This window comes from Cheilinus undulatus, linkage group 5, assembly GCF_018320785.1.
Source record: "Cheilinus undulatus linkage group 5, ASM1832078v1, whole genome shotgun sequence".
Taxonomy (NCBI): domain Eukaryota; kingdom Metazoa; phylum Chordata; class Actinopteri; order Labriformes; family Labridae; genus Cheilinus; species Cheilinus undulatus.
Window position 1 is genome coordinate 51,402,436 of NC_054869.1, and position 12,512 is coordinate 51,414,947.

Consider the following 12,512-nt stretch of genomic DNA (forward strand, 5'->3'; position numbering starts at 1 on the left):
ATTGAAGAAATTTTTCACACAAACAAATCAGGTATAACTGTGTTGATTGGCCAGCACACTGGCCTGACCTGAAACCTGGCATAGAAAAACTAAAGTTGTGTGAAGAGGGAGAGAGACAGCAGAGTCAACAGTACAGGTGAGTTGAAGGCCAACAGCAAAGCAACCTGGGCTTCAAAACCCCTCAGCAGTACCACAGGCTTGTTTCCTCCATGCCATCCCACACTGATGCAGCAATTCATGCACAAAGGAGGCCCTATCAAGTGTAGTGTGCATCAGGGGTGTGCAATGCATTTGACACCTGCCATGTGTTTCAACCCTGAATTAAGCTGACCACTGATAACCTGATAACCAACTGATCATTTACACTAATATAAAGGCAATAATAATTTTATTTAAAAAAATCACATGCATGTTTGAAAAATGCCTTTTTAAAGTCTCAGAGCAGTTTGGAGCCTCTTTACCACTCGGCCTAACCAGACAAACCGATTGTACCCTGCTGTATCACATCCAGAATGCAGAGTGGAAAGTTTCCCCATCACTGCGTAATATGATCTGTTTCAGTAAATGATAACTTTGTGCATGTCAGGCCTGACTTGTTGAAACCCCAGGTTTGTAGTTTCACAGACAGATATCACTTTCTCTCTGGGTTTGTTACTTTAGGAATATCGTGTCTGCTGGCAGCTCTTCATCAGCAGGCTTCTCTGAGGTGTCCTCCCTTCCCAGCAGCTCTGAATGAGCTTTCTGGCATGCTGTTTCAATCTTGCATTCATGCAGTCTCTAAAGAGTTTATCTTTCAGTCGTTGTAAAAATAACATTTATTGCTAAGTTTTGAGGTTTCCCAGCTCCCTTTGAATGCCACACAAAAGCTCTGAAATTCTTTCCAAAAAAAGATTGTAACAACTGCAAATATTTCCTATTTTAGAAAATCAGTAACACTGCAGATATCATTGATATAAAGTGCAATCACAGATCCCTGCGGAACTCTGAACATAACCTTCCTGAATCCCAACACAGTTTCATTGATTTGTACATCGTTATCTGTCTTACTACTAAAATTGGCAGCGTTTCTGTCTGTCTGTCTGTCTGTCTAGATTTCCACATCACACTGTTGCTCCAATTGTCCTTAATACTTCTCAGAAGACTTCTTCAGCTTGCTGGTTGAAAACTGGTGACATTAAAAAAGCATAACTATGTGTCTGGCATTCTGAAAGTCACAGGCCAGTGCTGCTATCCAGACTTTGGTGCTGTGATTTGAAGTATGAAACGTGACATTTACCATTAAAAAACACGCAAACATGAAGCAGCTTTCAACTCAGGCTTGCAAAAGCATGAAGTGATGCTACATTGCAGCTAACTTAACCCTTGTTTTGACATGCGATATTTCACCAAATTTTGCGTGAGCTATTGTAGTTGCCAGCACGAGCCGGGTAATGGCAGGAACAATAAAGAAGCTTACCTGCACCTGCAGCAGACTCATAAATCTGTTATAGTTTTAGCATGTGTGTTTTAGAGTGAAGGCTGCTCTTCTTCAGCTTTGTAGCAGAGTGAGCGTTTGAGTTCAACAGTGGAAGTGACATGAGCAAAGGGTGCAACAATTTTGGATCTTATTGAATATCTGTACATCTTTATGATTATTTTATGGCATCAGTTTCAAACCAGTAAACCCAAGAAGTCCTCTGAGAGATATCAGGATAATACGAGCAAGGGTGTGGCGTGCAAATCCACACAGACAGACACCCAAACATCGCCAATAAGATACTTAGATCAAACTGTCATTTTATGCTTTGCCTCTGTCAACATTAAGGTAGCTTATGTGAAACACAGCTTTCCAACAGCTGATTACTAACCTTTCCAGATGCTGTGATTGCTCCCACTACATTTCTATTATAGTATATTTGTCAAATTGTCAGTGTTGCCAAGTGAGCCGGCCACACACTACAGGATTTTAAGCCAAATTTTAGCCAAGATTTGACCCCACGATTGTGGGGGCGTATACCGACTGGAGCCTCGTCGCAAACGATTATTTGTCTGAGTAATCTGCATATGTGTGGTGTCAACACGATGAATTTACTGCTCCAAATCCCGTCATAGCCTCCTAAACCCTGAATAGTAAATATCAAACATGTTTGATTTATAGGTCATAGTGCCACTGCTGGAGTACCCACAACAACCAATGAGATCGAGCACACCGGGTAGCGTCACCAGACGAATTACACACACTTTCACCAGCACTTTCCAGCCAGGATTTCGTCCTGAGGCTTTCCCTTGTTTTATGATCGTTGCTGCACCTGTAATGCATGCCAGGACAGCCTGTTGTGGAGAGGCAGCAAGACGGTATCAACAGACATCCGTGTTTTTTTTTTTTTTTCTGAAGTCAAGTGATCACACGAGGTCGTGGGCAGGTCGGCAGGTGTGTGGTCTCCAGTGATCTGACAGTCGGGCTGAGTCGTCCAGTGTGTGTGTTCAGAGGATTAAAGATGAAAAATCTTTGGAAATTGTCCTGAAGTCTGTAGTCTCTCACGGTTTTAAAATCGTTTCAGATTAAAAAATCGTCTAGTGTGCGGCCGGCCTTACCTATCTCATATATAAAGCCCTGGATGAAGGCCGAGTGATGTTGCCAATTGGCAGAGAAGGAAAAAAGTACATGACTATTGTACTCAAGTAAAAGTATTCACTTCAAAGTTTAGTCAAATCTGATCTTTCCATATTGCCAAGAACAACAAGAGAATAGGTCTCCAACCAGGTTGTTCATAACCTGACATGCTAGATCGATTTGTTTCACACATCCATCTGGTAAACCACCTATAGACCAGTGTTAATTTTGTCGAATAAAACTATGACTAAAACTATCTTCCACAGCCTTTTTTCCATGACAAAAACTATGACTAAAACTCACAAAAATAGATCTATGATGACTAAAACTGACAAAAACTAAGATGACTAAAACTAGACTAAAATCTAATTTAGTTTTCGTCTGACATTCAATATCCATAATATCTCTCCACTGTTGGTAAATCTGTCAAAAAATAACAATGCAGCTGTAACTATTCTGCTTCTCAGCTGTAGAAAGCAGGGACCTCAGGTTAGGCAGAGTGCAGAGAACACACTACCATGATTTGGTACCAGATTTAAGCAAGAAATTAAATGCTTGGACTAAAAGTAAAGACTAAAATATGAGGACTTTTTATGGACTAAAACTAGACTAAAATGTTTTGAGTTTCTGTTGACTAAAACTAGGCTAAAACTAAAAAGGATAGAAATGACTAAAGTGTGACTAAAACTGAAATGCATTTCATTTAAAGACTAAAACCAATACTGAAATTAAAAATAGCTAGAGGTATCTGGCTGCAGACCTCGAGCAAACCTCTCCGTTGGGGTGTTCGGCCACAGACCTGCACGCTGGGGCAGACCTCTATGCTGGGGCATGACGTATATTACCCGCGACGAATTTTCTGCTCTAGCCGCTTGCCAATCTAACCACTCAGGTTTTAATGCCTAAACCCAACCACTCGGGTTTTAATAGTGTAGACCCCTTCGCTGGGGCGGGGTCTGCTACTGCACGGCCTAGCGTACAGGTCTATGCTAAGGTCTAGTAAGCACAGCGGTGTAGTCATGCTAACAACAGCTAACACACTGCACGCCCCAGCATAGAGGTCTCTGGCTGAACACCCCAGCATAGAGGTTTTGTCGAGGTCTGCAGCCAGACCCTCTTGAAAATAGCTGCCAAAATGAACACTGCCATAGACAGTGTTTGGGAAAGGGCAGAGCCCTTGAAAAAAAACTCAGAAAGTGATTGGATGAACGTTGTCTGTCACATCTTTCCGGGCCAATCAGAGCGACAAAATACGCGACGTCATAGCCCCTACTGAGGAGTAAATGCTGTAGAGGGCTGCATAATGTGAACCATGGCGACTGTAGACATGTCAGTACACGACTTTTGTTGTTTTTGAAAAACAAAAAGAAAACAACTCGCTGCTGTTCTTTGTTCTTTCAACAAAGAAATGTCATCACGTTCTGATAAAACTGGTGCTTTAGCAGCATCCACGCTAATGCCTTCTGCCATAATTCCACCGGCCTCTTCTTACTGCTTGCTTACGTCATGACTCCACCGCACCTAAAAGTACTGCCCCTCAATGCTGATTGGTCCTGTCACTTTCTAATCAGGCCCAAACTGTTCAGTCGGGAACTTTGGGAGATTGATTCCCCAGTGAGAAACACTGAAACGGGCGAATCCATCTGCTTTGCAAGGTTAGGTGACACCCATAACAAAATAAAAAAAGACGGAAAAATCGACAGTACTTCAATTGAATCTGAAGTTTAATTTACCACTTTAAAAGTCTCTATGTTGGTCCACACCACAATTTAATGGTGTGAAACATTTTATAATATGACAGAGCTGAAGTAATTCTTGAAAATCAGTTGTGAGGTGGGTCCCCCCTGGCAAGAACAAAGCAGAGAGCCAACAGAAGTCACAGGTAGGAACTCTAACTCAGTGGGCAACTTCACTCATGGTGCAAATGTAAAATGGGAAACTCCGTCCACACATCTCCCCAGATTTGAAATTGCAATGGACAGGGCTCAGATAAATTCTCTCTTTATAGACTTGAACTAGCACTGGTGGATTAACAACACTATCTAATAACTCAACACTGAAGAGCATTTAACTCAGAGTGGAGTTAAAATGACACTTTGAACTTTTTATCCCTGAGATTCCACTCCAGTCTCTGCTGTTTTGGATGTGACTTGGAACTATTCTCTTGTTATGAGCTACTGTGTAGTCCACAGAGGTAGTTACTATAAAGTACAAGCATATTGTACTCAAGTGTAGTTACTCTAATTAAAACTAAAGTAAAAGTACTTATTTCAAAATGTACTCAAAAAGGACAAGTACCAAAAAAACTGCTCAATTACAGTAATTTCAGTAAAAGACGTGTCTGTACAGTGAAAATACTTTATCTCTTTAACTAGTTTTTGTCTTTATAATTCACTGATCCAGCAGAGCTTTTATCCTCCTCCGATGAAACAAAGCTTGCAGCTTTTTTTAACTTTCATCAGCGATTACTGGAAGTTTTACTGTTGAACCCTCCTTGATCCCTCTCAAACTGGTTGAAGACGTTTGCGTCACATGTCTGAAAGAATTTATGACCGCTGGATGACATCAGGGTTTCACTCACTTACTGGTGTTGAGAAAAGATTAGCCACATGTCTGACAAGCTCAGTTGCAGCGTTTTCATTACTTTCATTTCCCATTTTACTGGCTTGTGTTGTGTCTCTGCGCTGTGATGCAACGGTGACTGTTTGATTAAAGGAGAAACAACCTGGCCTCAGACTGAAGTAATGACGCCAACAAATCCTGTAAAGTCACTCTCGATAACTGCACTTCAGATTTTACTTCACTAGCACTTTGTCTTTTTGTTCCTTTCAGCATTCTTTATCATCATTATGGAAGGTGAATCCAGACATGGTAGCGGTATTACAAACCCCATTTCAGATGCACAAAGGCAAAATGTCTACAGCAGTGTTTCTCAAATTCTTGAAGAAAATACCTTTCCATGAGCCACAGTCTAAGAAAAAAGTGAAAAGTGGTGAAAAAAATGGGCTGAAGTGGCAATGAAAATAAGTAAAAGCGGCAAAAATGTGTCAAAAATGGATGAAAAGGGGGCAAATAGGCATAAAATGGCAAAAATGGGTGAGAAGTGACAACAAAATGAGTTATGGATGGCAAAAATGGTCAAAAGGTGGCAAGAACATGGCAAAAAAATGTATTAAAAGTGACTAACATGGGCAATAATTAGCAAAAAATGACAAAAATGGGGGAAAAGTGGCATTTAATGGCAAAAAAAACAGCTTAAATGGGCAAAAAAAGGGGAAAATTGCAAAAAGCAGAATAAAAGAGACAATAACTGGTGAGAAGAGACAAAAATAGGTAGAAAATGTGGCAAAAATGGGTGAGAAATTACAAAAAAAATAGTCACAGGTCGCTAAAAAGTGGCAAAAAATGTCTAAAAAGTGACTAACATGGGCAAAAAAGCAGCAAAATGGTGGGAAATGTGCAAAAAAGTAGTGAAGAGTGACAAAAATTGGAAAAACTGGCATTTAATGGCAAAACAAGTGGCAAAACAATTGCAAGAAAAAAATGAAACTGTGAATAGCAAAAATAAAAAAGATAAAAGAGTCAAGGAGTAGTGAAAAGGGACAAAAATGGGATAAAAGTACCAAAAAAGTGGCAAAAGAAGTAGCAAAAATGGCCTAAAAGCAGCAAAAATTGATAAAAGTGGCAGAAGAATGGAAAACAGGGGCAAAAAACTGCAAATGAAGGCAAACTTATTAATGTGATTTAAGATGGATGAAGTTTCAATTTTTTTAAGGTTTTCTGTGGGAGTTATATTTGAAATTAAGACATAAAGAGCCACAAATCACCACAAAAGAACCACATGCTGAGTATCACTGGTCTACAGAATGCTGTGGCACTGTTAAGTTCAAGACAGAGATAACCAGGTACACTCACACCTGCGGGCAATTTAGAGTCACCAGCTGACCTGATGAGCTTGTCTTTGGTCTGTGGGAGGAAGCTAGAGTACCAGGAGAGAACCAACGCATGCACAACTTAGCTCAGTAAAGCCCTGACCAGGATTATAACCAGCAACTGTCTTGCTATTCGGCAACAGTGCTTAGCCTTGCACACAAGAGTAAATCCTTCTCCACCTGCACTTTGATGAATTTACTTTAGTGTGCACAGAAAAAGTCCTGGCTAAAATCTCTGTTATGATGCTTTAAATCAGTGTTATTCAACTCTGCTCAACCGTAGAGCCAAATTGTTGAATTGTTGTATGTATAGAGCCACAATCTAAGTGGTGAAAAAATGACTAAAATGGGTTAAAGTGGCAGTAAAAATAAGTTCAAGGGGGCAAAATGGTCAAAAGAAGCAAAACAGGGTGAAAAGGGGCAAAATTGGCATAAAACACCAAATACTGGGTGAAGTGACAAAGATGGGTGAGAAAAAGTGGCAAAATTAGGGTGAGAAGTGACAAAAAATGAGTTACAGGTGGCAAAAGTGGACAAAAAGTGGTAAAAACATGACATAAAATGAGTAGAAAGTGACTTAAATGGGCAAAAGGCAACAAAAGGTGGGAGAATGGGCAAAAAGTAGTAAAGAGTGGCAAAAAATTTGAAAAAAAAGTGTCATTTAATGGCAAAAGGCAGCTTGAATGGGTGAAAAATGGCAAAAATGGGAAAAAAATGCAAATAGTAAAAAGTAGGATAAAAGAGTCGAAAACTGGGCAAAACAGGGAAAAAAAGGCAAAAAGAAGTGACAAAAGTGGGCTTAAAGCAGTAAAAATGGATTTAAAGCGGCAAAAAATTGAAAATATACAGACAAATTTAAAAGTTGACAATTAAAGCCAACTGTATGAGTGTGGGAAACAAACTGATCAATGTAACTTGCAATTGATAATTTCTAAGCTCAGTTTCCCTTTGTTTAAGGTTTTCTGGGGGAATAATATTTCAAATTAAGACATAAAAGAGCCACAAATCATCACAAAGAGCCACACGCTGAGTATCTCTGCTTTAAATGACTCACAGTGGACCAGTGACGTCATCTGTTCACATATTTGCCCTCCCTAAATAAAACCCAGCCAGGAAAGAGGCACAAAACTGTCAAAATAATTCCAACATTGAAGGTTATTCAACTCAGGAGTTAAACTCAGAGTTAAAATCAACTCTGACATGTTTTTTCTGTTAAAATTCAACTCTCCAGATTTTGCTGTAATTTTGCCTTTGTTGTTTTTGTTCCAAAATTTAGCATAATGGGATTCCTCCATGATGTATACTTTTCCATCTATTTCAGTATACACACATACTGAAATATATAAGAATGGCGGGGCCACTTTCATAAACCGCACCTTGAGGTGTTGAGGTTGTAAACCAGTCTAATGTAGATTAAGATATTCTTAGGGATCAAGCATGCTCACATGGTATTAGTGGTTGACAAGGTAAATAGCCAATCAATTTAAGGATTTTGGGGAGGCCAGTCAGATTTCTGGGGGACCTGGTTGTCCTTCGCTAACCTCCAATTTCCACATACAGCGACCGCCCCGTGATTCATCGGCGAATTGTACTGCACATCTCTCCCTCTCTAGTCTATCAGAGCATTTCCACAGCCAGCGCTCCAGACCAACAGCGGCGTGTGCCTGGAGCATCTCTTTGCGAGTGTACACGAGTGTAGAATATCTGGTTCTTTCAAAATACAACACAATGCACGGACTCCCGATCGTAATCCTCACTTCCCAATGATATTAAACAACAGAATACTCTTTATAGTTTTAAAAAATCCCTGAGAAGATATTATCTCCTGAGAAACTTTAGTAGCCAATACTAATTTTGAATACTTTGTTGAACACATGGGCTTGGCAACGTCTATTCTTTAGAGTCACTTGGAGCAATTGTAGTGTCCGTTGTCTTTGACTTTGTTTGAGTGAGTTGTAATTGTTTAAATGTCTGTTCTGTTGGTGTAATGTGATGTATTGTCATATGTTTGTGTACTGTGATTTTTGGTTGTATAAATTGTATTGTCACAATGTAAACTGTGGATCCCAGGAAGAATAGCTTACAGCTGATGCTTAAGCTAATGGGGATTCAAATAAACAAACAAACAAACAAACTACATCAACATTGCGTCTCATCCTGCAGCGAGAGCAGAGGGTCACCAAGAGATCGGTGGGTCTCAGAGCTACAATGGCGCCATATTTAGCCAAAGAATTTGCATAAAACCACAGATCCTTTAGAGAGGGGGTATTATGCCTTTTTTCAAGGCTTTACACCATCTTTCTGATACCCATCTAGTAGCTTCACATGGTTTACAGCTCAAAAAACTCCTCATGTTTCTCACACTGGCATCCTGAAAAAACCTTATTTTAACCTCCGTCTGAAATGCTTCGTTTTCACTGCTGTCTCTTTAACACCCCCCACTCCACAGACCTGCTTTCCTCCGATTGGCCGATTTTCTGGAGGCTGGCAGGCGGCAGGACACAATGTTTTGTGCCCGCCCCCTCTAGTATGGCTAATGTTGTTATTCTAATAGTTGAAAACTTTGAATGAACCTGTCTGACTGAGTAAAATATGGTGAATTTTGATATATGTCCGTATGTGTTAGACTCTGATAGTTTGGAGAGAAAGGGGGAAGAAAACCAGCAGCAGTGAAGGATAGAGCAGGACGTATCTGTTTGGTAAGTGTTTAATTACTGTGTTTCAATGGCTAAATGGCAAAGAGGCCTTATGGGGGCGGTCTGTTCTGCTTTGCCGGCAGCATGGATGAACCACGAACCAGTCAGGAGATCCTATTGCGATGACCTCATCAGTTCGCTCCCTGTTCGCTCCATCGAAATCTTGTCTCGGGAGAATCTCGGAGAGATTTTCAACTAACCGTTTTCATCAGTTACGCGCTAATTCCAAGATTTCTGCCACATACGTTTATTTTGCAGTTTGAAAATTTGCATACATGGAGTATGGACACCCTACATTGTGACTTTATATTTATGTTTTAAAAATCAGAAAAGTATAATACTCCCTCTTTAAGAAAACATGAACCTTTTAACTTCCTAATGTGCTCACCTAATAGTGGAAGCAATAATATCATGGACTTAGACCGGAAAGGATGATTCCAATGGGCGAGGTTGCTCCCCTTTGGTCAGACCAAACCCGTGGCCCTTCGGTGCGTGGCGCAGCCGTCCTATGTGGAAATTGTGGGTAAGACTGGCTATGCACCTGGAACACTATTGGTGCTACTATTTAGTGGTAATTTATTAGGGCATTATAAAGCAAGAAAACGTTATTACTTAAGTTGCAAATTAATAAAAACATCAATAATTCTTTGTGTCGAAATGTTTGTTTACAGAATTAGCATGGTAGCACTGCCTTGTGCTGAAACGAAGAAGTGCAATACAGTCAAGCAAAAGCCTCATGTTCTAATTACCTCCGCTAATGAGGTTATGTGATCAGGTGGGTTTGTTCGTTTGTTAGTTTGTTAGCAACATAACTCAAACAGTCATAGACAGATTTTCATGAAATTATCATGAAATGTCAGAAATGGCATAAGAAAGAACAGATCAGATTTTGGGACTGATCCTGATCAACATCTGGATCCAGGAATTCTTTAAAGGATTCTGTACTATTGGGAGATAGGGCTAATGGTTGAGGTCTGTGCTGTTACCACTTTACACCAGGAGATGGTGGACATGAGTAACTTCAATCCCAGCAGCATGTTTTTAGTGTGTTTCTATTCAAAGTTTTGGAGTTTATAGAGTTTGAAAGATGCACGCCTGGTCGAGGAGACGAGTCGAAACGTAACAGAGAGAAAGACCGCGAATTGTAGCGAGAATACTCACAATGCTGGGAGGAATAGAGGAATATTCACCCTCTGCCATGACTTTCAGTCGTCCTGTGAGACCATGGGTGAGACTGCCAGTGCATCTGTTGGCTAGGCAGGCAATGCCTCTGCCATGACAATTCACGCGCAGTGAAGCCCATGCTTTGCTTCACAGTGAGTCCACACCCCCGGGGAAGGAGTAATTGGCGAATTAGATTTTGGGAGTGATCCAAATCACTGTCTGGATCCAGGAGTGTTTTTAAAGGATTCTTTGCTGTTGGGAGATAGGGCTAATGGCAGAGGTCTTCACTCTCTGAGTGCTTTTCTAGTTTCATTTTATATTCAAAATTTGCTGCAGGCCAATCAAAAGTGGGTAGCAGTCTGCATTTGGCCCCAGGGCCATAGATAGGACACTAAAAAAAGATGAGCAAAGATAAGATTCACATGATAAGAACAACAATAAACCAAATACGCAGATAAGGCATATTCAGATGGACTACATATTACACCGTAGCCTGTAGTCCATTAAATGCCAAATTAAGAGGAAGCTAAAAAGCTGCAGCATGGGATCATTAAAGTGAATCCAGAGGACTAGACATGGTCATCACAGAGCAGTTTTTCCTGGGTCGCGAATGTCTGGAGAAAAATGGTGGCAGAGAACACGCATCCATACCTTTTATTTACTGTTTTATTGTGATAATGGGTAAATGTTTTATCAACATTTAGACTCATTTATCTCCTTTTCTTGCAGTAATAAAGTCCTGAGGCTGGACCAGCTGAGAATCTATTTTTCTTACTATTCATTCAGCAGAATTATTCATCAGCTTGCAAGCTTATCCTCATTTCGACACAGGTTCAGATGCCATTCAAGTTCATGTCATGTTTAAAACGTGTGGTAATCCGTCTTAATGTGACAGCAAAAAGCACGTTTCTTTCATTGATACCAAACAGCTCAGTGAGCTATACCAAACAGAGACAAGGAAACAGAGAGATGCGGGACCAGTAAACATTAAAGGAATCTATTAACTGCTCACACCCTCACATATCCAAGACAACAAACCACCAAACAAATTCCTGACTTGGTGTTACCGTGCAGGATGTGCAGGAGGCACCAAGAGTCATTTCTTCAGCGGAAGTACAAACTATTTCATCATCCTGGGATGCCTTCTGAAAATATTCCTGTAGCAGAAACTCAACCCACATTTATGCTTTGGTTTTGGTGAGACAAGCTGGCTGATGACCCAATACAACAATATAAAAATAGAGAAACCTGATTAAAGTATAATCCTCCCAAGCCTGATCCAGCATGAACACAGCATTAAGCAACATTCGTCAAAGTTACAGTGGTAATGAAAGTGAAACCTGAAGCCAATCCAGACTCATGGTGAGTAGCCAGCAGCTGTAAATGTACAGGGATGAAGGTGGAATAAAGGGTAGTGAGGTTTCTATTGTATTAGCATGAAAAATCATTAAAACCAGTGTTACTCAACCCTTCTCAACCAAAGAGCCAAATTGTTGAAAAATACCTTTACAAGAGCCACAATCTAAGTGGTGAAAAGTGGCAAAAATGGGTTAAAGTAGCAATTAAAAATAAGTTAAAGATGGCTAGAATGGTCCAAAGGTGGCAAAAAGTGGCATAAAAATGAAAGAAAAGTTACTAAAAACAGCCTAAAAGCAGTGAACAGTGGCAAAATAAGGCAAAAACATTGGAAAGTGGTATTTAATAGCAAAAAGTAGCTTGTATGAGCAAAAAATTGAGAAAAAAGGCAAAATTAGGATTAAAGTGGCTAAAAGAAGTCATAAAACTGGGCAAAAAAGAGGGAAGAAGTGGTATTTAATGGCAAAAGGAGGCTTAAATGGGCAAAAAGTGGTGAAAAAATGGAAAAAAGGAGCAAAAGTTGCAAAAAGGTGGCAAAAAAAAGAGAGAAAAGTGACTAAAATGGACAAAAAGTACTCAAGTGTGGCAAAATGGGCAAAAAATAGAAAACATGTGGTATTTAATGGCAAAAGGGAGCTTAAATAGACAAAAAAATTGTGAAAAAGTGGTGAAAACATGGCAAAAAAAGGGATAAAAGTGACAAAAATAGGAAAAAAGTGTTAAAAAGAAGTGTCAAAAATGGGAAAAAATAGAAAAAAGGGGAACGCAATG